Genomic DNA, 26,302 nt, shown 5'->3' on the forward strand with positions numbered 1-26,302 from the left:
AAAATTTTTTTAATGGTTATTTATTTTTTTTTTTTTAATTTTTTTTTTCAACGTTTTTTATTTATTTTTGGGACAGAGAGAGACAGAGCATGAACGGGGGAGGGGCAGAGAGAGAGGGAGACACAGAATCGGAAACAGGCTCCAGGCTCCGAGCCATCAGCCCAGAGCCCGACGCGGGGCTCGAACTCACGGACCGCGAGATCGTGACCTGGCTGAAGTCGGCCGCTTAACCGACTGCGCCACCCAGGCGCCCCTAATGGTTATTTATTTTTGAGAGAGAGACAGCGTACAAGCCGAGAGGGGCAGAGAGAGAAGGAGACACAGCATCCAAAGCAGGCTCCAGGCACCGAGCTGTCAGCACGGAGCCCGACTCGGGGCTCGACCTCACAAACCTTGAGATCATGACCTGAGCCGAAGTCAGAGGCTTAACTGACTGAGCCACCCAGGCACCCCTTTTCCTTAAAAAAAAAAAATTTTTATTACATTTATTTATTTTTGAGAGAGTGAGATAGAGCATGAGCGGGGTAGGGGCAGAGAGAGAAGGAAACACAGAATCCAAAGCAGGCTCCAGGCTCCGAGCTGTCAGCACAGAGCCGGACGCAGGGCTTGAACCCATGAACCGTGAGATCACGACCTGAGCCGAAGTCAGACACTTAACGGACTGAGCCACCCAGGTGCCCCATTCTTTTTAGATATAATACACGTATCTTAAAATTCAATTCTTTAAGGTGCTTTTTTTGTATATTCCAAGATTGTACCACCCTCAACCCTAGGTAGTTCAAGAATATTTTCATCACCCCAGAAAGAAACTCTGTGCCCGTTAGCTGTCACTCCCCTTGCTGTTGTGAACATTTCTTTCTGGACAGGTTGCTGTATGGACGTGTGTTTTCATTTCTCTTGGTTATATACTTTGGTGTGGAATTTCTGGGTCATATGGGAACACTGTGTTGAACTTTGCGCGGAACCGCTCTCCAAAGGGGCCGCTCCGTTTTACGTTTCCACCAACGATGTATGAGAGTACCAGCTCCTCCCCAGCTTTACCAACCCTGGGTGCTGTCTGTCGTTGGGTTACGGGCTACCTCATGAGTGGGAGGTCGTATCTCCTCCACGGTTGTCCCTTGCGTTTCCGTCCCGACTCCTGTCGTAGAGCGTCTTTTCGTGTGTTTATCGCGTTGAAACATCGTCTTTGGAGAGAGGTCTCTTCACATCTATTGCTCATGTCTCCGTTGGGTTATTGGCCTTCTCACTGTTGTGTTAAGAGTTCTTCGTGTATTCTGGATGCTAGACCCTTATCAGATACAAGATTTGCAGATCCTTCTTCCCGTTCTCCGAATTACCTTTTCGCTTTTCTGATGGCATCCTTTGAAGCAGGAGAGTTTTTACTTTTGGGGAAGCCTGAGTTATCTATATTTTATGCGGTTGCCTGTGTTTAGGATGTTTTTAAGCGACGTCACCCTCTCGTAGAGTACTTGACGTTTTAGACCTTGGCTTTAATTATAGGATGACAGTCTGGTCCTTCAGTCAAAATCACGTAAGCGATAGCATCAAGTCAGCAAAGATTTTGAGGAGCAGGGGAAGCACCTGAACTACCTGTGTGTTAGAAAACACTAGATCACAGGCCAGTGGTCACTTAGGTACCTTAGTACGGGTAACCCTTGAACGTCGCTGTAGGTGATGGTTTTGACAGTCAGAAATCTGTGTATAACTTTTGACTCCCTCACAACTTAACTGCTAACACCCTACTGATGATCGGAAGCCTTACCAATATCCTAAATAACGAATTATCACATACTTTGTGGGTTATGTGTATTAGATACCGTATTCTTACGATAAAGTAAGCCAGAGAAAAGAAAATGACACGAAGAAAATCATAAGACGGGGGCACCTGGGTGGCTCAGTCGGTCAGGCAACCGACTCCGGCTCAGGTCATGAGCTCACGGTTTGTGGGTTCGAGCCCAGCATCAGGCTCTGCGCTGGCAGTGTGGAGCCTTCTTGGGATTCTCTCTCTCCCTCTCTCTGTGCCTCCCCCACTTGCGTGCGAGCTCTTTCTCTCTCCAAACAAATAAATACACTTAAAAAAAAAAAAAGAAAATCATAAGGCAGAGAAAATTGCTTTAGAGTACTGCACTGTATTTATTGGAAAAAAAATCCGCATGAGAGGACCCGTGCACTGCAAACCCGTGTTGCCCGAAGCCCGGCGGCCCCTGTGTGTATCTACATGCACAGTGGCATTGCTTCGGGGCTGACAAGTATGGTACAGGACCGACCAGAAAGTGGACTAGAACTCAAGTCGAGACTGAAAATACCACTTGGCACCCCCCCGTAGAGTTCCGCTCAAGTGCAGTCTTTCCCAGTGCGGACTGGAGGTGCTGCCCTGCACCAGGCTGTCCCGTCCCCCACATCGATCATCCTCCTCCCGGAGGTCTTCTGGTCCTCCCACCCGTCTCAAACACGGCCCCCCCCGCAAAGGGCCTCATGAAGTCCCACCGCCCTCAGTGGGACTGTGTTTCCAGTTTTTATTTGCACACTTACTACACTCTGTGCTCTTCTGTTCCCACACCCTCCCTGAGAATGTCACCCCCGGGGGGACAGGGTCATCTTTTCCTCCATGCTACCTTGGGCGGAGGCCTTGGACACTGTGGGTTCTCGGTTAATATTTGTGGCCTTGCCCTGAACGTCATCTGCTGACCGGCTCTGAGTTTAGAGCCACTTTATGTAACGTTTTGTGATCCTGTAAACTTTACATTTTTGTCCAAAATGTGTGTGTTTACTCTTGTCTCCCGATTATTAAAAAAAAAAAATACACACGCGGGGCGCCTGGGTGGCTCAGTCAATTAGGCGTCCGACTTCGGCTCAGGTCATGATCTCGCGGTCCGTGGGTTCGAGCCCCGCGTCGGGCTCTGTGCTGACATCTCGGAGCCTGGTCCTGTTTCAGATTCTGTCTCCCTTTCTCTGACCCTCCCCCGTTCATGCTCTCTCTCTTTGTCTCAAAAATAAATAAACTTAAAAAAAAAAAAAAAACCACACATGCACACAAAACGCTTTTAAACCATATGGCAACAGTTTCAAATTGTAAGCCACTTGGAGCTGCTGAAGAGATAACACAATAATTGCAGATCAAAATGAGAACACGTTGTTACCGGGGCCAGTGTGATAGCCGTATGGTGGGGAGACGAGGGCCGGTTGAGCGAACCATGATCTCAAGCGTCCTGGGTTGTAGCCCCTGGCATGTAGCAAGCCCTCAATAAGCACTTACTGAAGACGACCTCAAGGACTGAGACAATTATTCTTCTGGTTCAAGTGGTGCAAAGGGGACCAGCCCTGAAATTGGGAAGCCAGGGCTCTAAGCTCGATTGTATGACCCTGGCTGGGATATATACTCTTCAGCCCTCACACCCCTCCTCAGTAAAAGCCTGTGGATGTGGGCGTAGACTCCCAACTTCGGGCATGCGGATTGCAGGCTAAATGTGATCCATCCGACCTGGAGATGGGCTCTTGCTTCCTCTTTCAGTGTCTGGTCTGTCTGTGTCTCTATGTATTTTTTTTTTTAAGATTTTTTTTTTTGAATTTTTATTTAGTTTTGAGAGAGAGAGAGAGAGATTGTGAGCGGGGGGGGGGGGGCGGGCAGAGGGAGAGAGAGAGAGGGAGAGAGGATCTGAAGCAGGCTACGCGCTGACAGCAGAGAGCCTGATGTGGGGCTCGAACTCATGAACCGTGAGATCATGCCCAGAGCCAAAATCAAGAGTCGGACTTTTAACTGAGTTCGCCACCCGGGCACCCCTCTCTCTATGTATTTTAACCAAAGGAAGATTCATGGAACATAATGCTAACTGTTTTAAAGTAAACAATTCAGTCACCCCTCATTCCAAAACATTTTCATCGCCCCAGAAAGAAACCCCACACCCATTAAGCAGTCACTCCGTTCCCCCACTCCCTCAGCCCCTGGCAAGCACCCATCTACTGGCCTCCTCTCTGGGTTCCCCTATTCCGAACACTTCCTGTAGATGGGAGTCACACAACGTGTGACCTTTTGTATCTGACTTCGTTCCACGTGGCATAATGTTTTCCGGTTCATCCATGGGGTAGGATGTATCAGGTCCCCACTCCTTTTCGTGGCTGAATAATATTCCACCGTGCTGCCCTGCTAATTTTTTTTTTTTTTTTTTTTTTAAGCAAAATTAAAGGCGGGGACTATCCAGAAACAGACCAACAGTCTCTACCAGCCCTTCGCCTGTGTTATGTAACCACAGCCTGCCGGGTGCAAAGGCTGCACTAATAGGATCGGACCTATTAGTCCCTGTAGTCAAAGCCGACTCTAATTAATCAGATAATGGAAGCCGTTCCAATTTAATTCCACTCAAACAACACCATGACATCTGGGCACTATCAGGGATTATTGGCAGGAGAAGATAGATAAATATGACGGAAGCCTCTGAGTGAATGTGATTCCTGCTTGAGGCTCGTCACACATGCACTGCTGTTGTGAAGTCGGCCTACCCCCCGGCCTCCCACGCCTGCAGTCACGGTGGGAAGGAATATTCTTCCCTAAGGCTATCCCCGCTCTAAAAATGTGTGATTCCAAAAAGTGGGCCCTTAGTTCACTTCTGTCCACGAGGGCTCAAATTTCTTCACATGGGAACATTTGGGGCACACTTCTTTATTTTTTTAAATTTAAATGTAATTTTTTTGAGGGGAGGAGGGGCAGAGAGAGAGGGAGAGAGAGAGAGAGAGAGAGGACAGGACTGAGGATCTGAAGCAGCCTCTGTGCTGACAGCAGAGTGCCCGACGCGGGGCTCGAGCTCACAAACCGGGAGACCGTGACCTGAGCTAAAGTTGGACACTTAACTGACTGAGCCGCCCAGGCGCCCCCCAGCTTTGGGGAAAACTTTCTGTGTATGCGGGAGGCCAGCTGGACCCTCATGAGGGGCACCCGCTCGGGGCAGTGAGGAAGGGGCTTAGATTCCGAGGAATGCTTGAGACCTCGCACAGGAGCCGGTCACACGAGCTAGCTTGTGGGTGAACCCCCGGGACACAGGGGTCTGGGCGAGCCAAGGTTCTCGTGACCGGCTGCAAAAGTTGGGCTTCCTCTGATTTTCTCCTTACGTGTCTTTTACTCTTTCTCAGGGATAGTGGGAGAACAGGGGGCCCTCATTGGGAAGGGAAGGGGCAGAACAGATTTTTTCAAGCCGTGGCATGCCCGAAGTGGGTAGGGAAGAAGGTGGAGGTCGTCGAATCGCATGAGATAGTTGAATTGAGTCCTTTGAGAAGGGGAAGTACGAACCTCTCAAAGCCACAGTTTACTCCATTGAAAAAGACGACCGATAATAAAAAAGCACTTCCCACTTAGGAGTGAAATCAAAGGCTGTTTGTCTTTCTTTGTCTGGCTTGTTTCACTTAGCATAATACCCTCTGTGTCCATCCACGCTGTCGCAAATGGCAAGATCTCATTCTTTTTTACGGCCGAGGGATATTCCATCGTAGCTGCACATGGCATCTTCCTTATCCTTTCATCTGTGGACGGACGCCTGCGTTGCGCCCATATCTTGGTTATTGTAAACAGTGCTGCAGTAAACGGAGGGGTGCCTGTCTCTTTCTGGATTAGTGTTTTTATTTTCTTGAGGTAGATGTCCGGCAGTGAAATTACTGGATGGTATGGTACTTCTATTTTCAGGTTTTTTTAATGCCCCATTTTTATTTATTTATTTATTTATTTATCTATCTATCTATCTATTGATTTAACGTTTATTTATTTTTTTTTTAAATTTTTTTTAACGTTTATTTATCTTTGAGACAGAGAGAGACAGAGCATGAACAGGGGAGGGGCAGAGAGAGAGGGAAACACAGAATCGGAAACAGGCTCCAGGCTCCGAGCTGTCAGCACAGAGCCCGACACGGGGCTCGAACTCACGGACTGTGAGATCATGACCTGAGCCGAAGTCGGACGCTTAACCGACCACGCCACCCAGGCGCCCCTTAACGTTTATTTTTGAGAGAGAGGAAGAGAGAGAGAGAGACAGAGAGCACGAGTGGGGGAGGGGCAGAGAGAGAGGGAGACACGGAATCTGAAACAGGCTCCAGGCTCCGAGCTGTCAGCACAGAGCCCGACGCGGGGCTCGAACTCACAGACTGAGATCATGACCCGAGTGGCAACCAAGAGTCCGATGCTTAACCGATGGGGCCGCACGGGCAGGCGTTCCTTAGGTTTTTTTTGTTTTGTTTTGTTGTTCTGGAAACTTCATACTGCTGTCCGTGGTGGTCGGACCAATTTACATTCCCACCAAGAGTGCACGAGGGTCCCCTTTTCTCAGCATCCCCGCCAACACTTGTTTTGTCTTGTCTTTTGGATACTTGCCATTCTGACTGCCATGATGCACTACTGTGGTCAGCATTTTGTAATGTATATAATTGTTGAGCCACTACGTTAAACACCTGAAACTAATTTAATATTACGTGTTAATTATGTTTCAATGAAAAAAAATCCAGCACTCCCCATGGGAAGGTGGCAGGAGAAAATGTCACTACTGCTTACACATATCGGTGATGCCATCGAAGGAGATCCGGATACGCCGCTCCAAAATATGCTGTTTTGGTACAAGGATTCTTTTGAGTTGAAGGCAATTGAGGATCAACAAAATGCAGGAAGAGTTCTCTGGCCTCTCCCTTATCTAAAAGCAGGGCATAAATTTCCTTTTGTGACAGTGTCTGCTCTTGTACCAGGAAGAGGAGAGCAACTTATCACCAGAGACAGTCAGCACGAGATGAGTCTGCATAAACAGATGTTACTAGAATAACTCTCACCTTCTATTCGTTCCCCCATATATACCCTAGTCACTTCCCTACAATTTATCATCCATCCCTTGAAGCCTGAACCCCTTTTCCTTTGTTAAAATGTGATAGAAGCCCCCAAGTCTAACTGTCTCTTTGAGTTGAACCTCTTTCTGTGAGTTCCCGTGAAAGAATATATTAATAAGCCTGTGTGTCTTCTCTGTCAGTGTAGCTTTTGTTAGTTTAATTTGCAGGCCCTTGACAGCATAACCTAAGAGTGTAGAGGAAAGTTTTTCCTCCCTCTCACTGTGCCCTGAACAACATGGGTGGAGGACCCTGAAGGGTGCTCTGCATTTTGTCATTGGAGATGAGGGTGTCTCTTCCCAGCTTGATTCAATGCCTTGGCCCGGTAGGAATTTACCAAAGCTATTTTTGTGATGGCTGTCCAGTAGAATTGTTTGGTAAATATGTGTTGACTGATTGAATAAGGACATGGTAACCAGAATTAGCAGCGAATAGCTCTCTTCTGATGAGTTTTGGTCACAGACTCAGAATGGAGGGGGGAGTAGAAACAGTCAGATGGTAAGGGGGGCTTGGAAGCAGAGAGGAAGACCTATCTTTGCTGCCAAGGGTCAGAGGCATACCATAAAGTGGTAATGTTGTTAGTTCCTGTCATTTTCCATAATAAAAAAGGCAACTCACCAACGGTAAGAGGGACTGAACACAAACTGTTGGCTGATTTGAAAAGAACTGACCACCCAGTCATTTAGAAAGGATGTTTGTCATCTGAAAAATATTCCAAGGCAGGAATTTTGTTTAGAGAATGTAGATTACAAAGTCTCTTGACTGTAATCCCAAAAGACATGTTGGTGAAATTTAGTCTCTTGGAGTAAGTGTTGTTGAGCCTCCGGAGAAGGGTAACTCGTGACTCATCTTTAAAAACACTCGGGTAACGTATAGAGAAGATGAATCACCGTGGCGTTCACCTGAAATGAATGTCACGTTGTGTGTCAACGCTACTGAAACACGAAAACTTGAAAGAAATATTTAGGGATCACAACGGGAGCTTCTGATTTAACTTTTCCATTGTGTCATACCAGGCAGGCCAAGGAACAGACGCTTTTGCGTCTCAAATGAGAAATAACGTGGTTACAGAACGTTGCTGTTTTACTCTGGCTAGCAAACCACTGCTGGGCCAGCCGAGTAAAATAGGAGCGAAACCCAGCTGCGGACAGAGGAACGGACAGCTGCACGTGGTGGGGAGATGGTGGGACCGTCCTTCCCCGTTTGAGAGCTGAGCCAGGTGACCCGTTCCTGGAGAGCCCGAGGCTCACCGGCTGGGCTGTGCCGGCTGCAGGGTAGTCCTTCGATGAGGTGGGCAAACGAATGTCTCTGCAGTCAGTTTGCCCAGGGTCAGACTGGAGGTGGAGGTGCCCGCTCCCTTCCCCCGGCCAGGCTCACACGTGAAGGCCACAGTGCAGAGAGGGAAACAAACAAACAAACAAACAAAGAACACGCGATCAGGAGTGCAAACACGGATAGGAAAAGTCTGGTCAGCTACAAAGGAAGGAGCCAAAACGGGGAACGAACTCTGCTGCGTGGCCTGCCATGGTGGCCAGAAGCGAGAATCAGTGAACACTGGTCATTCTTACTCTCGGTGGGCAAAAGTTTCAGCCAGGCCAAGGGCACATGAAGGAATCCAAGGCCGACTGCCAAAGACCGGAGGTAAAAAGACGCTGGAGGAGTTCAGAAGTTCAGGCAAATAAAAGAGGATTATCGTTCAAGGCTTCTGTGAACCAGAGAGAAGGTGAACTGACAGGCAGCCCTGGGCGTGGCCCGGGGCGGGGCGGGGCGGGGCAGGGGTGAGGGGAGGAGAGCGGCCCTGAGCCGGAGCTCGGAGCTCTGCAGGGAGGTGTGTGCTTGCAGCTGGCAGGCGGGCCGCCTCAGGTAAGCCGATTGAGGCGGGCCAGGCTTGCTTCTCTCGAAGCGCTTCATCAACCAAATTAGCTCCTAAAAAAAGACCAGGCTGGAGAGGACGGTGGGCTGGAGGCAGGCAGGCTCCATTTTTCCAGTCCTGGAGAGAAAATTTCCTTCTGCCGTGGCCTTGCCATTTTTTTCTGCTGTGGTTAACAAAAAAAAATGTGTAAGTGCTAGATGTGTACGCGTAAACATGCATGCACTGCACAGATATACGCGTGCACGTGTACACAAATGTGTGAACACACACTTCCGTTTTACAGGAAACCGCGCTTGATTAGAAAAGGCGTGCAGAGGGCCCTGTGGAACAAAGGAAGGCAAGGAGGTAGGACTGCGTTCCCCGCGGCCCCCCCCCTTCCGGGGACCCCCCTCCTTCCACGGAGTCTGGGGCGGTAGGAGATAATGAAAAAGATGGAGAGGTAGTAAGTGCGGAGTAGGCAGGGCGAATCAGGGAGTTAAATTACTGCCCAGGACGGGAGACAAATCTACAGGGAGATATTGACAGCGAGGAAGAGGGAGGGGAATCTTTGTAAATGAGGAGTGTGGGAGATCACATGGGGAGACACACACACACACACACACACACACACACACACACACACACACACACTAAAAATAAAATCTAAAAAGGAGAGGTGAGGCAGGTCCTAATGAAAGCCTGAAGCCTGAAGGACCATGGAGGGAAGGGGAGGAAGTCAAAATAGTAATTTTCAATATTTGGTCATGGGGTTTTGATGCATTCTTAAAAATTGGAAATGACAGCCAAAAGTGAATTCAGGGATATATTTTTTAAAAGCACGATGTATTTGCTCTATTTCTCCCGATCTCTTTCTCTGTACACACACACGCACACACATGCATGCCCCCACACGCTCAAATATTCTTTTTCTGAAACATTTGCAGACATGATACTTCAGTGTGTATTTCCTAGGAGTAACAACATTCCCCTACTAGCCGGCAAAACCATTATCCTACCTAAGAAAACCAGTACTAATTCCATAGGATCTAATGGACAGTCATATCAGCAACGCTGATATGTGTTTTTGTTTTTGTTGTTTATTTGTTTTAACATCAGTCCAATCAAGGTCACCCACCACATGTGTTTATTTTGTCTCTTGGGAGCCTATAGACTTTTTAGCCCAACCTCATCATTTTGGGCATGAGAAAAATACTGTTGGGATAAGGTGATTTGCTCAAGGCCATTACACTGAGCACATGCTCCATTTTACTTAAGTGGGATTTGGTGGTTAAGATAGCTTTAGATTTTCAAATAATTTAGGGGCACCTGGGTGGCTCAGTCGGTCTAGCGTCCAACTCTTGATTTCATCTCCGGTCATGATCTCACGGTTTGTGGGTTCGAGCCCCTCGTCGCCACTTGGGATTGTCTCTCTCTCCCTCTCTGTCCCTCTCCTGCACGCATATGTGCTCTATCTCAAGATAAATAAACTTTAAAAAGTTGTTTTATCAATGACAGGTATCAAAACTGTCATCTTAGTGCAGGGGTCACGACTCCTCTCGGCATGTGTCAGACAGCATATGGGACATGTGCATTCCGTAGCTTCCAGGAGCCCCACGATGACGGTGTGGGGAGCCTCAACCGTCCCTGTCACGCGGGAGAGGCTCAGAGCCCTTGGCCAGCCTGCCCGAGGGCCGGGGGCTGGCAGGAGACCCAGATGGGACTTCTCGGAAACTCTTTACCAACTTTCCTGCTCCGACACGCCAGAGCGCCCACACACGGTGCTGCTTCTGGGGGTATGTCAAGACATTATTTGTAAACTGCATGCAAGTTTTTTTTTTTTATGTTTATTTATTTTTGAGAGAGAGAGAGCGAGAGAGAGCATGAGCAGGGGAGGGACAGAGAGAGGGAGACACAGAATCCAAAGCAGGTTCCAGGCTCTGAGCTGTCAGCACAGAGCCTGACGCAGGGCTCGAACCCACGAACCGTGAGATCACGACCTGAGCCGAAGTTGGACACCTAACCAACCGAGTCATCCAGGCGCCCCTGCATGCAACTTTTTGAGTGAAGTTTTAACAATAGGGGGGGTGCGCTCTCAGCAGCTAATTCAGTAGTTGGCCCTGGAGTCCTTCAGACGCCACTCTGAAGAGAGAAAAAATGGCAACTCGAGGTAAAATCTCTAGCCTTTGACACTCCGGCCAGTGCAGCCTAATGGGGATTGCAGGCCACGTTTTGGCAACAAAAGGAGACTCTAGAACACTAGTAACACTAAGAGGAGGAACAGATTATGCAAATGAGAAATACTGTTTGTGTTACCAGGTAAATTATACGAAGGTGCCAGGAAGGTTAGGGTAGATACTATGCTTTATTTACCCTTCTGTTCCCAGGACTTTTTTTTTTTTAGTTTTTTTTTTTTTTATTGTTGTTGTTTTAAAGTTTATTTATTTATTTGGAGAGCGAGAGAGAGAATGAGCTGGGGAGGGGCAGGGAGAGGGAGAGAGGATCCCAAGCAGGCTTCTGTCAACGCAGAGCCCGATGCGGGGCTCGAATCCACGAACTGTGAGAACATGACCCGGGCTGAAGTCAAGAGTCGGGTGCTTAACCCCCGACCCACCCAGGCGGGCCCCCCACCCCGCCGCCCCTCCCCTCCCCCCCCACCCCGTTCCCAGGATTTAATGAATAATTCAGAATACATGTAGGTATTCTGGTAATACTTAGTTTCAGCAAATGTTTCCTGAATGCATTCTGCGTGCCAGGTACTGTGCTGGTCCCTGCCCTGAGGTGAGAAACAGACAGGTTATTTCTACTGTGTTTGATACACAGAATGGACAAGGGGGTGAGGACTTGGTGTCATGGGCGTGAAGGAAAATCACCTGATACAGGCTAGGGAGGGGGCAGGAAAGGCTCTCTGTTGAGGCTGAAGGGGAAGTAGCATTTCAGGTTTGCTGAACTGAATGGGTGAATTTTCTTCCAAGTAGCTTAAAGCCAGAAGGCACAATAAACCATTTACACAGACCTTTCTTATTTGAATTGGCAAATGATATTTACAGTCCATGAGCTGCAAGAAACCGGTAGCCTGTGTGTAGGAAACCTAGGGACCAGGGCAGGGAGGTACACCCTTTTGCACCTTTTGAATGGTTGCCTCGTTTTTTTGAGTCATTAGAAATGAATGTACGTTCTCCACGTAAGGTCGCTGCAGGGAACGGACAGGGCAGGATGTAACCACATCATCCGCAGTTTAGTAAAATTTGAGGATGCCGTGGAATTGACATGGTCTAGGGAAGGGAACCATGATTTCCAGTCTGTGGCCCCTCTGGGCTTCTTCCAGGTCCAAAGATGGAGCCCCTGTTGGTGAAGCTATTGGAAGGAAAGAATGAGAGTGAACCGATTCATTAACAATCTTGGCAGCGTCTAAAAGAAAACCTCTACAGAAATGGAGAGAAAATCCGGCAACAGAAGAAGAGAAAAGAAGATTCTTGGGAATATGGCACATGCATCCCTGAAGCAATTAATCAGTGTTTTTCCACCCTTGGTTTCATATGGTGGTTGTGTTGCCCAGTGTGAACCACAGAAAGATTAGTTTTGATGAGGAAGTTTTGTTCAGGCCACGTGTCTAACCTGTGTACAGGAGGGTTAACAGTACTGTGTTAGAGAGCGTTTCAAGTGTGAATTTTTTTTTTGGAGTGATCTATTTTTTTTTTAAATTTATTAATTAAAAAAAATGTTAATGTTTAGTTTTGAGAAAGAGTATGAATGGGGGAGGGGCAGAGAGAGAGAGAGAGGGAGAGAGAATCCCAAGCAGGATCCGCACCATCAGCGTGGAGCCTGATGCAGGGCTGGAACCCGCACACCGTGAGATCATGACCTGACCGGAAATGAAGAGTCAGATCCACCCAGGCGCCCCTGTATGAGCATATTTTTTAAAAATACATACGAAAGAATAAATACAAGAAAATGCATATGGGAGTATTAGGAGAGAATCATGTAGGGAAGTCACTTTCCTGGTCAAGAATCCATAAATGCACTTCTTGTCCAGGTGTTTGAGGCCTTCTATAATCTTGCCAGCACGTGGTGCTATTTTAGGGAGGGAGATGGTGGCTGAGGAAGGAAAGAACATACTGGAACATACTGGAAAGACTTTGCGGGGGAGGTAGCAGGAGGAGAAGTTAGAGGCTGGGCAGTTGACTTATAAGAGTTGGTTGCACCGCTGGGTCTGGTATGTTTGGTGAGAATGGGGTAGTACTGGGGTCACCAATCTGGAGAGGATACTTTGGGCCATCCTGTGAAAAGCCTTTGTTAGCAGGCTGAGAAATTCGTACTCAACTAGAGTAGCCATTAGGACCCACCGAAGGCCTTCGAGCGGCAGAGTGACCCTGAAGCGTGTAATCTCAGAGCTGAAAGAAGACGTAAAGGCCTTTGCTTTCACGCCGAGTTTGACCTCTCTGTGCCTAGTGCGGGCTTGGCTCTTGCTTTCTCACTGCCGTGTGCGTTAAATGAGATGATACTTACAAAGCACTCAGCTCAGGGGTTCCCGTAGAATGAAGCTCAATAAACGTTGACCGATATGGTCACTGTCATCACGAATCTGGTTCCCATTTAGGAAGGTTTTCCTTAAGCCTCTTTCCACATTTGTCTTATGTGAGGACAGCCTTTTCTTCAGACGGAATATCGCTGGTTTCTTCCCCCCACTCCTCATTTTTTTACCTTTCTTTTTTTTTTTTTTTTTAAGTTTTTGTTTCTTGTGAGAGAGAGAGAACGGGCAGGGGAGGGGCAGAGGGGGCAGGGGAACAGAGAATCTGAAGCAGGCTGACAGCAGAGAGCCCAATGGTGCGGCTCAGACTCACCAATTGTGACCTGAGCTGAAACTGGGCAGTTAACCGACTGAGCCACCAAGGTGCCCCTCTTTTCCCATTCTAACTCTGATCCTTGTAAAGTGTGGTACACAGAACCCACTTGTGTGATTTCACCTGACCAGAGTTAAGCCTCTCCATTCTATCATTCTACAGACAATGACTGAATTGGAAGAAAAAAAAAAAGAACAAACACAAGAAACAAACTAAGATTTTTGTAGGCAGCCTCATCAGACTGAATAGAATACTGATTTATCAAAAAAAAATTTTTTTTAACGTTTAATTATTTTTGAGAGACCGAGAGAAACAGACCATGAGCAGGGGAGGGGCAGAGAAAGAGAGGGAGACACAGAATCGGAAGCAGGCTCCAGGCTCCGAGCTGTCAGCACAGAGCCCGACGCGGGGCTCGAACTCATGAACTGTGAGATCATGACCTGAGCCGAAGTCGGACGCTCAATCCACGGAGCCACCCAGGCGCCCCTGAATATAATACCGATGGAAATTCCTAAGCCATTCCCACATGCCCTCCTGCTGAGCTACAACCCTTTCCACTCTGCTTGCACTTGGCCCTGTACAAAGCCTCAGATTGCTTCATGATGACGTTTCCTCTTATTGTTGGGAACAATTGTCAAAGGCCTTGAAATGGGCAAAACAATGACTGAGTTTCTTTGAAGGGATTGCTGGGCGTTATCTGGCAGATTCTTCCGGGTTGCCTGCTTTGACAGAGGTCTGTGCCTTTCACTGTTTTCGACTAAACTATTTTGCGACTGTGAGTTATAGAAAGCCCATCGCAATGCAAATCTTGTCCACCGAGAAACAGAAATGAATTTTGTCCGGTGGACGTGTGATTGATTTCCACCCCGTGAAAGAGGCTGCCAATCTTACATCTAGTAGCAAATTTATTTCACCATTTCTAATTGCTTTTATGTGTGTCTATTCTTTGGGTACTGCTTGAACCGGTAACATTTTGTAATATTTCACTGCCTCTGTGACCAATTAATGAATAGTTAATTGATGGACACATGTCTATTTTATATTTGTATAAGAACCCTGATTGTTGCTTAAAAATAATGTTTAGGGGTGCCAGGGTGGCTCAGTGAGTTGAGTGTCCAACTCTTGATTTTGGCTCAGTCATGATCTCATGGTTGTGGGATCGAGGCCCACATCGAGCCCCATGCTAAGCATGGAGCCTATTTGGGATTCTCTCTCTCTGTCTCTCTGAATCTCTTTCTCTCTCTTTCTCTCTGCCAAAAAGAAATAAACATTAAAAAAAAATCTTTAACGCTGATTTTCTCACGTCTTCACAGCTGGCGAGGCATGAACAGGGCAAAAATGGAAACTAAACAAACAGTAAAGACCCTGTTTGAGATTGAAATGGGTCTGCTAACCCGTATCTCTAAGTAAAGTTGTTCAACCAGTTACTAATCCATTTAATCATACTGATACCCTTCTACTTGCAAACAGGCTGTCCCTAAGTGTGATTTTCTTAAGTCCAAAGTGATTAAGAGGGGTTAAAACCTGCTGTCCCCAGTGATCATTCCCACCAAGGATGAGCAGAGGTCAGATTTTATAACTTTAAAATCAGTCATAGATTTCTCCTCCTTGCTCATTTACATTTTAATGGATACCCTTTGCCAGGATAGATTAGTTTTACCTACACTGAAAATCCTTAATGATCTTGTTGAATGGAACTGAGCAGGAGAAATATATTGCTCTGGAGAAGGGGAATTTGGGGGTTGGTTAGTAGAAACAGAATGTGTTAAGTGGGTAAAGTTAAGGCCTGTTACAGGCCGCCGAGACTTGGTGGAGGAACAGATACGGTGATGAGGAGGTGGCCGCAGTGATGGCATTTTTGGCTACATGACAATGAGCCCACTGAGAATGCCGTTGGGCTGAATGAATGGAGGAGACGGCATAAGGGACACTCAATGGTGCCGGCGCTCTCCTCCCTGGAAACAGGGCCCTTCCCGCGTGCTCGTGATGTTATAATGATAAAGTAAGCACGCGAATCTGGTCTCAAGCAAGCCCGCGTCTAGGGATGGCACCCCGGCAGAAGGAGAGGAGGGTTCAGCAGTCAGAGGACAAGATGCTGGACAGGAAAGAATGAGTTAGGAGAACAGGAACTGACGAGGCAGGCCGGGCGCTGGAGACCTTGGGTACTGCCTACCGGTAGCTTCTCCCAGTTTGGGTCGGTGGGTCTGAGTACATGATGGTCTGAAGTATGGCTCCACCATGCCTCACCATGGCCATCGGTGCACCAAAGCTACATCTGTTTAGAAGGAACAAGAGAGATGAGACAACAAGTCGTGGTTAGTGTGCAGGACATTCCTTAGCACTCGCTGCCTTCAAATGCAGCTGACACTGCTGACAATGGCGTTGTGATGCCCACTTGACCGCAGTTGATCGTGGGTGAAGCCGTCGAACTCTCACTCTGTCCGCATCTATGAAAGGTCTTCTGCTGAAAAGCTTCCGTGTTCTGTTTTAGCCCACACTCTCGACCTTCTCTCCGAGGATGATGAGAGAGGGACTTATTTAATGTCTTGCTAAAGTCCTGACTCGGTGAGTTTAATACTTTTTTCTAATTTACTGGGGTAGCTGTAGAAAGAAATTAAATTGGGGCACCTGGGTGGTTCAGTTGGTTGAGCGTCCAACTTTGGTTCAGGTCATGAACTCATGGATGTGAGTTCGAGCCCCGCGTCGGGCTCTGTGCTGACAGCGCAGGGCCTGGAGCCTCCATGGATCCTGTGTCTCCGTCTCTCTCTGTTGCTCCCCCTCTTTCTCTCTCTCTCTCCCTCTCTCTCTCAAAAATTAAGATTTAAAAAAAGTTTTTCAAGAAAGAAAGAAATTAAGTTAATCTGACATAACACAGCTGTGCCTTAGAACGGTTAATTTGTCATCGGCGTGTAGGGTGTATGGAGGGGGAGAGAGAGGGCAGGAAGGAGTGTCAGGGAGATGGCACTTGTTGGCAGTTGTGCCCTTGACAATGGCAGTTGACTGTGTAAGAGGCTACAGGGGTGGAGAAGTATGAGCTGAGTGAAGGCTTCAGACAGAGCGACTGAAAGGCCATTGGCAGTCTTGGGGTGGAGGGGGCGAGCTGGATTAAGGAAGGAGTAGGTGGGTAGGGCATGGAGACAACGGGTGTAAACCAGTCATACGAGCGGATTGGTGTGAAGAGAAGGCGAGACGGGCTGGGTAGCGGGACTGGGAAGGAGGGTTGTTTTTAGAATTGGGGACTTTGGGGACAGTCATAAAAACAGGGAAGGAATGAATGAATCTGGAAAGACTGAAGACGTGAGCAGAGAAGGGAGAGAACTGGTGAAGTGGAACCCTGGGGAGGTTGGAAGGGGCGCCATCAGGAGCATGAGCACACGGAAGGAGGAGCCATGGGAAGGAAGGAGGACGCTTGTTTCTGAGAAGAAAGGTGACGGCTTGGATGGGCAGTCAGGAAAACGTAGGCGTAAAGTGAAGGCGTGTTGGAATAGGTCATTTCAGATGCTGTCAAAATTTTTTTAAGGCAAGGCAAACCTGAGGATGAGGAGTGGGGAGAGGTGGGGACCCAGTTAACCGCCCACTCGAGTGCCTTAATGTTGCCCTTGCTCCTTAGTGCCCTCAGGCCCTTGACCCTCCATTATGTCCAACCTGCTCAACTCTACTTCGGGGAGACAGATTTCCTGTGTTCGTGGCATTTACATTCCTCTGAGGTTGTCAGACAGAAAGTAGTGGTGGTGACAATATGTTATTATTATAATAAAACAGAACTGTGAACAAATACGAGGCAGGGTAAGAGTATAGAGGATGCTGGAGAAAGGATAGTGGTTATCTCATGATGGAAGCATTACAGATAGTTTGTTTTTTTCTTTGTATTTTTCTCCGTTTGCTAAATTATTTGCAGTAAAATACACTCCGGTAAGTAGAAAAAATAAAGTGATCTGGAGAAGTGTTCTATCAAGTTGGAGGGTTTAGACTTCTTTTCACATTCTACATAGTTTTTTTTTTAAGATTTTTAAAAAATTTATTTATTTTGTGAGAGAGAGAGAATTCCAAGCAGTCTCTGTGCTGTCAGCGCAGAGCCTGATGTGGGGATCAATCCCATGAACCGTGAGCCAAAACTAAGAGTCGGATGCTTAACTCACGGAGCCACCCAGGCGCCCTTGCCTAATTTGGTTCCGTTTTGTTTTGTTTTTTACAAAGTTCTCTTTGGTTTGTCGTTTCCTGATCCACCGTGTACGCTGAGTGAATTTCATGGGGAGAACAGGAAGGTTGAAAGGACAGGTGTGTCTTTATTTACCTTAGTGTGTAGGCAGAGTGTTACAAACCGAAGGCTAATCAGATAGCTCTTGGGAAGATGTGGTTTGGCAGAGTGGCAAATAATGCCTTGGGCAGCTGGGGTCCCACCTGGTTTCCACTCCTCCTCGGTTTTTACGTGTCTGTCACCACAATTAAAAAGAGCACCTCCAGGATCGTCGGAATGCACAGCCTCCACCATGGGTCCCGGTGGCCCAGCCTCGAGGCTCTGTCTCAGTGAGGATAATGGTTGACAGACCCCACCAGCAGAGCCCTGATGCCCGCCCAGGGCCACCGCGGGAAGGTCGTCTGCAGCCCCTGGCTCGGAGCCTGCGGCACCCGTCTGTAACTTGATTAGCAGTTAGAGAGCTCAGAGAGCCAAGTCAGGTAAAGGCGATAAGTGGATAAGAGGCCGCTCTGGAATTCAGCATAGAAAATAAGAGGAATTGAAACCAGCTGTAGGCCGTGTTATGGGAGAAACACCATAAGATGAGATGTTGGAGACAGATGCCGGGGCCAGAGAGTAATGTTCTGTAGGTTCTCGGCACTTCCTGCTGTTCGATCACTACGTGTCACTTGTTCAGATGTAGACGTTCTCCGGGCATCCTGTTTTTTTCCATCTCTCGAGATACTCTTCAGCACATTATCTCCCCGCCCAGTAGATTCCATGAGTAGATACAAGGATGAAAATGTTAATTCTGGGCTAGGGGTGCCAAGCTTAAGAAGACCCGGTTCCGGCCCTCAGGGGAACAGTGCGGTAGGAGGTTGGGCCCGGAGCCAGGAGAAGGACAAGACACGGGAGGCCGTGGACACGGGAATGTGGGCCCTAATGCAAGCGTAATTTCCATAAACTCTACAGTTCAAACATGCATGAGTTTTTAGTGTTGCGTTCATAGGGAGAATTGTCTTTGGGATATCATCAATTGAATCCATTCCACAACCTACCTTTTCGTAAGAGGACACCACTGACTGACTCACTGATGACACGCTGGTCAAGCACAGAGTGGGTCCCCCTGCCAGCTGTCAGCCCTGGACCCATACTCTAGTGCTGTGGAATTTAGAAGTCACATGAGTCGGGGGGCGCCTGGGTGGCTCAGCTGGTTAAGCATCTGGCTCTTGCTCTGGGCTCAGGTCATGATGTCACAGCTCATGAATTCGAGCCGACATCGGGCTCTGCGCTGACAGTGTGGAGCCTGCTTGGGGTTCCCTCTTCCCCTCTCTCTCTCTCTCTGCCCCTCCCCTGCTCCCACTCATGAGCGAGCTCTCTCTCTCTCTCTCTCTCTCTGTCTCTCAAAATAAATAAATAAACTTAAGAAAAAAAGTTGAGTGGATCAACTATGCAGTGAATTATTGTATTGTGGTTAGTGAACTGTAACACAAGAATAAGGGTTTACGTCCATGCATTTGTTTCCTGTTGCTGCCATAACAAATCGCCACAGGCCTGGTGGCTCAAAGCAACACAGATTTATTATCTTCCAGTCCTGGAGGTCAGGAGTCCGAAAGGAGCCCTCGGGGGCTGAAATCCAGACATCATCAGGGTTGCTTCCTTCCAGAAGCTCCGGAGGAGAATCTGGTTTCTTACCTCTTCCAGCTTCTAGAGGCTGCCCACATTCCCTGACTCCCGGTCCCTTCCTCCTTCTCAGAGCACATTGCTTCAGTCTCCGCTTCTGTCCTCACTTCTCTTTTTCCTGACTGACCCTCTTGCCTCCCTCTTTATTTCCATTGTCATTTAAAATTTGTTTTCTTTAAATTTTTTTTTTTTTTTGAGAGAGAGAGGAAGAGAGAGAGAGAGACAGCGTGAGCAAAGGAGGGGCGGAGAGAGAGGGAGACACAGAATCCGAAGCGGGCTCCAGGCTCCGCGCTGTCAGCACAGAACCCGACGTGGGGCTCAAACTCACGAACCGTGAGATCGTGACCTGAGCTGAGGTTGGACGCTCAACCAACTAAGGCACCCAGGTGCCCCTCCGTTGTCATCGAATATATATATCATGTAAAACGTATCACTTAACCATTTTTTAAAGTGTACTTCTCAGTGGCGTGAGTTACGTTCCCAAGGTAGTACAGTGACCACTCTTTCCAAAACCCTTCATTCCACAAGTAGAAGCTGTGTACATGTTGAGCAATAACCCCTATTCCCTCCTCCCCCAGCTGATGGTGGCCGCCTCTATGCGTTTGCCCTTCTACATACTTCGTGTACGTGGAGTCATGCGGTATGTCCTCAAGCTTCATCCAAGTCGAGCATGTTCTAGAACTTCATTCCTTTTATGGCTGAGTAATATTCCATTCCATATATACATATATACATATATATATTCCATATACATATACACACACCACATTTCTTTATCCTTTTGTCTGTTGATGGACCCTTGGGTTGTTTCCATTGTTTGGCTGTTGTGAATAATGTTGCTGTGAATACTGGAGTATCAGTATCTGTTTCAGTTCCTGTTTTTGTTTTTCATTCTTTTGGGCACCCTATATATATATATACACTGTATATATAAATATATATATATATATATACACTGTATATATATACTATATATATACTATGTTATATATACTATGTTATATATACTATATATAGTATATATACTATACTATATATATATATAATATATATAATATAGTATATATAGTATATATATATACTATATATAGTATACTATATATATAGTATAGTATATATATAGTATACTATATATAGTATATATGTATATATATAGTATACTATATATATACATATATACTATATATACATACTATATATATATACTATATATGTAGTATATAGTATGTATATATAGTATATATATGCTATATATAGTATATTAGTATATAGTATATGCTATATACTAATATACTATATATAGTATATAATATACTAATATAGTTCCTGTTTTTGTTTTTCATTCATATAGTATATGCTATATACTAATATACTATATATAGTATATAATATACTATAATATATTATACTAATATTATATTATAATATAATATAATATACTAATATAGTTCCTGTTTTTGTTTTTCATTCTTTTGGGCACCCTATATATATATATACACTGTATATATAAATATATATATATATATATATACACTGTATATATATACTATATATATACTATGTTATATATACTATGTTATATATACTATATATAGTATATATACTATACTATATATATATAATATATATAATATAGTATATATAGTATATATATATACTATATATAGTATACTATATATATAGTATAGTATATATATAGTATATTATATATAGTATATATGTATATATATAGTATACTATATATATACATATATACTATATATACATACTATATATATATACTATATATGTAGTATATATAGTATGTATATATAGTATATATATGCTATATATAGTATATTAGTATATAGTATATGCTATATACTAATATACTATATATAGTATATAATATACTAATATAGTATATTAGTATATATAGTATATTAATATATATAGTATATATAGTATATATAGTATATATAGTATATAGTATATATATATACTATATTATAGTATATATATATACTGTAGTATATTAGTATATATATATACTATTATATAGTATATATATATTATATGTATGTGTATATACATACACCTAGGAGTAGGATTCTGGGATTAGGTGAAAATTCTATGTTTAGATTTTTTTTAAACTAGGCTCCACATTCCATACCCAACGTGGGGCTTGAACTCAGGACACTGAGATCAAAAGTCACATGCTCTATAGACTGAGCCAGCCAGAGGCCCCTATGTTTAGGTTTTTTTTTTTTTTTTAATGTTTTTATTTATTTTTGAGACAGAGAGAGACAGAGCATGAGCAGGGGAAGGGCAGAGAGAGGGGGAGACACAGAATCTGAAGCAGGCTCCACGCTCTGAGCTGTCAGCACAGAGCCCGACGCGGGGCTCGAACTCACAGAGTGTGACCTCATGACCTCATGTGAGCTCATGACCTGAGCTGAAGTCAGACGCTTAACTGACTGAGCCACCCAGGCGTCCCAGTTTTTTTTTTTTTTTCTAATGTTTATTTATTTATTTTGAGAGAGGGAGAGAGCACGAGCCAGGGAGGGGCAGAGAGAGAGGAAGAGAGAGAATCCCAAGCAGGCTCCGTGCTGTCAGTGCAGAGCCTGACGCAGGGATTGAACTCACAAACCGGGAGATCATGACCTGAGCCGAAACCAAGGGTCAGACGCTTAACCAACTGAACCACCCAGGCGCCCCACTATGCTTAGATTTTTGAGGAGCTGCCGAACTGTTTTCCTTGGCAGCTACATCATTTTATGGTCCCACCAGCAGAGTACATGGGTTCCGGTCCCTCCACATCCTTGCTAACATTTGGTACTGTCCTGTTGATCACAGGTATCCTAGTGGGCGTGAAGTGGTATCTCATTGTGGTTGTGTTTTTCCCTAAAGACTAATGACGTGGACCATCCTTTCCTGTGCTTGTTAGATGTCTGCATATCTTCTTTGGAGAAATGTCCATTCAAGTCCTTTGCCCATGTACTATTGGAGCTGTTTGTCTTTTCGTTGTTGAGTTGTAAGAGTTCTTTACATATTCTGAATTTTAATCCCATATCAGACATTTGATTTGCAGATATTTTCTCCCATTCTTGGGTTGTCTTTTCACTGTTTTGATGGTGTCCTTTGATGCACAGAAGTTTTGCCTCCCTCTTATAAGGATCCCTGTGATTATACCTAATAATCCAGGATAATCTGCCCATCTCAAGATCCTTAATGTAATCATATCTCCAAAGTGTATCGCTTTTGCCACATCAGGTAAATTTTTTAAAAATACCTTTTTTTTTAAACACTTAATTCATTTTTTTGAGAGAGAGAGCACAGACAGGGAAGGGCAGAGACAGAGGGAGACACAGAATCCGATGCAGGCTCCAGGCTCTGAGCTGTCAGCACAGAGCCCGACGTGGGGCTCGAACCCATGAACTGCGAGATCATGACCTGAGCCGGAGACAGTCGCTCAACCGACTGAGCCACCCAGGCGCCCCACCACGTGTGGTAATTTAATTGCAGGTTTTGATGATAGGATGTGAACACCTTTGGGGGAGCCATTATTCTGTTACGATTCTTTTCAAAAAGAAAAAATGTCTACAACGTCAGAATTGTGAACGTACTCATGCAAAAAGGTGAAAGCAGGCAACGTTGAAAGAAAGCAGCCTGCCTGGTGTGTGTAGGACCTGATTCCACTGTAGGTCCTGATTCCACTTACAGGGCTTCTGCCCTGATACCACCGTGGCCGGGGCACCCCGTGCTGGGTGGGTTACTTAGTTTCTCTGTTTGCTCTCAAAATGGGACTAACTGTCCTTCCTCTTTTCCTCCTGTGAGTCTTAAGGGGAAGAGATAAGTAGACTCAGTTTGGGGCTTTTTGTCTTCTGCATGAATCAGAAGTCCCAAATATAAAAGCCATTTTAGGGATTATCAAGAAAACAGGAACACAGTGAATACACAAATACCCACCAGCAAGTATGGCTTCTGTTCAGGTATGAAAGAAAAATCACAGACCTCTGACCTTATGTCTGAAAACCTTTGAGCCCTGGGGGGGAGCCGTGCTTCACGAACACCAGTATTTCTGTGCCCCTCCTCACCTTTTCCCTCCTAGCAAATGCTTTGCCCCATACCTATCACAGCACCCCGTATTTACGGGAGCTCCTAATTGCACTTGGCTGGAGAGGTGGGAAGACGGTGAAGGTTCCCTGGCAAGAACGTAGGACCGAATGTTGGATTAGCATCAGGGGAGGGCCCGACAAGTTATTCCCTGACCCATGACATCGCAGACTTCGAAAGACAGCTGTTTTCCTGTGTTCCAAGAGCCTTGGGGACAAATGTGTGCATGGTGGATACAGTAATTTCACTTATACGAACGTAGTCGAAAGAAATCATCAGAAATGCAGGCAAGGGTGTATGCCAAAGATGATCGGCCGCATTATTTGTATTTGTTAAAAACTGGAAACATCCTGGGGTGCCCGGGTGGCTCAGTCAGTTAAGCATCTGGCTCTTGATCTCGTCTCCGGTCATGATCTCAAGGTTCGTGAGATCAAGCCCTGCATCAGGCTCTGTACTGACACAGTACAACCTAGAAGCAACCTAAATGTCCAACAACTGGAAATGGTTGAGTGAATTGTGGCATGAAACGCCATGTTCTGTTATGCAACCATTCAACATGTCAGTGGATCTTTTTTAATTTGGGGAAAAGCGTATAATAAACTGTAATCAAAAAAAGCAAGACTGTGATTTCAGTATAAAGGACGCTCTCAACAACATGAAATCCTGATGGAAAGAACAAGAGCAGTAAGGGAATACAGCCTTTTCTGCGTGGTGGGATTGTGGACGATGGAGGTCAACAGTACCCTTGGAGGCTGGATTCTCTTGCTCGCCATCTTGCTTGTTGCTACAGATGATGGTAACGTGCAGGTTGTTGTTTGATATCAGCCTTGCTTCGGGGATGGATCGTACAGCCAGAGTATTAAAAAAAATTTTTAGGAGAAAACCATAGCCAACAAATACTGTTGCAAGCAGTGAGAATAGAAATGAAGAGGGGCGCCTGGGTGGCTCAGTCGGTTAAGCGTCTGACTTCGGCTCAGGTCACGATCTCGCGGTCCGTGAGTTGAAGCCCCGCATCGGACTCTGTGCTGACAGCTCGGAGCCTGGAGCCTGCTTCGGATTCTGTGTCTCCCTCTCTCTCTGACCCTCCCCCGTTCATGCTCTGTCTCTCTCTGTCTCTCAAAAAATAAATAAACGTTTAAAAAATTTTTAAAAAAGGGAGATAACAAAACGATGCAGATTCTCTACCTACTTTGCTAAAAACTGAGCTATTTCCGATAAGTTAAACACATCACTATTTAATTTTTTTTAATGTTTATTTATTTAGAGACAGAGTGGGGGGGGGGGTGCCCAGAGAGAGAGAGAAAGACACAGAATCGGAAGAGGCTCCAGGCCCTGAGCTGTCCGCACAGAGCCCGACGTGGGGTGGGAACTCACAAGCTGTGAGATCATGACCTGAGCCGAAGTCGGACGCTTAACCGACTGAGCCACCCAGGCGCCCCGTAAACACATCATTACTGATCGGACTTGGGTTAACGCTGTGTGCAGCAGAAACTCCCGGGCCGTCACGTAGTGTGATGGGCTGGATTGCGTCCCGCACCTCCAGGTTCATATGTCGATGCCCTAATCCCCCCATCCCTGAGAGGGTGATTGTCTTTGGAGAAAGGGCTTTGAAGAAGAGATTTGGAGATATGGGTGGGATTGGTGTCCTTATAAGGAGAGATTAGGGGGCACCTACGTGGCTCCATCAGTTAAGCATCTACTCTTGATTTCGGCTCAGGTCACGACCTCATGGTCATGAGATCAAGGCGCGTCTCAGACACTGAGCTGGGCATGGGGCCCTATTGGGACTTTCTCTCTCTCTCTCTCTCCCTCTGCCCCTCCCTTTCTCTCCCTCAAAAAATAAATACATAGAAAATAAAATAAAATAAAATAACAAGAGATTAGGACACAGACACTGCTATGGGTTGAATGTGTGTGTTCCCCGAAAAGTCTTATATCCTAACCCCCAAGGTGTTGCTGTTCGCAGGTGGGGACTTATGGGATGTGATTAGATCAAGCGCCCTCATGAATGGGATTGGTGCCCTTATTTTCTGTTTTTTCAAATTTTTATTTAAGTTCTACTTAGTTAACATATAGAGCAATATTGGTTTCAGGGGTAGTGATTTGGTTTCAGTAATTCATCACTTGCCTACAACACCCCGTGCTCATCTTCACAAGTGCCCTTCTAATGACTCTCATCCATCTAGCCCATCCCCCCCCCCCACCCACCTCCTTCCATCAGCCCTCAGTTTGTCCTCTTTAAGAGTCTCTCTCTTTTTATACAACTTTGATCTTTGTATTGTAAAAAGAATGTAGTCAGTAACAAAAAATAGAAAATGGAGAAAACCATAACCTCATTATACTAACAGGATTGTCATTCACTCTTTTTTTTTTTTTTTTTTTAATTTACATCCAAGTGAGTCAGCATATCGTGCAATAATGATTTCAGGAGTGGAATCCAGGGAGTCATCCCCTGCTTACAACACCCAGTGCTCACCCCAACGAGTATCCTCCTAAATTTGGGATTGGTGCCATTATAGGAGACCTGCGGCACTCCCTCACCCCTGCCACCATGTGAGGACACAGGGAACCAGGAGGTGGGTCCTCACCAGTCACTGAGTCTGTTAGTGTCTTGATCTGCGACTTCAGCCTCCAGAACCGTGATCAATAGCTGCTGGTATTTACAAGCCACCTGCTTTGTGATATTCTGTTATGGCGCCCAGACCGACTAACACAGACACATGGAGAGGGAAGACCAGCCAAGGACACAATGGGAGGCAGCCCTCCGCGAGTCAAGCGGGGAGAAACCGGCACTGCCTGCTCCTT

At 46.0% G+C, this 26,302-nt stretch overlaps 1 long non-coding RNA gene across 5 annotated transcripts in view; it reads left to right on the forward strand.

Moving 5' to 3' along the window:
• Window positions 1–26,302, forward strand: part of LOC102959016 — an 82,139-nt gene that overhangs the window by 23,607 nt on the left and 32,230 nt on the right. The window contains exons 1-2 of one of the 5 annotated variants that reach the window (XR_006219618.1): window positions 8,636–8,712; window positions 9,006–9,067. The exons of 1 other annotated variant lie outside the window; for it this stretch is intronic. This is a non-coding gene — a long non-coding RNA (uncharacterized LOC102959016). Of the gene's footprint in view, window positions 1–8,635; window positions 8,713–9,005; window positions 9,068–15,965; window positions 16,108–25,913; window positions 26,074–26,302 lie in introns of those variants that run through there. 3 more of the 5 variants (XR_006219622.1, XR_006219620.1, XR_006219619.1) reach the window with 3 other exon arrangements.

The sequence above is a fragment of the Panthera tigris genome, chromosome B4 (assembly GCF_018350195.1).
Source record: "Panthera tigris isolate Pti1 chromosome B4, P.tigris_Pti1_mat1.1, whole genome shotgun sequence".
Lineage (NCBI taxonomy): Eukaryota > Metazoa > Chordata > Mammalia > Carnivora > Felidae > Panthera > Panthera tigris.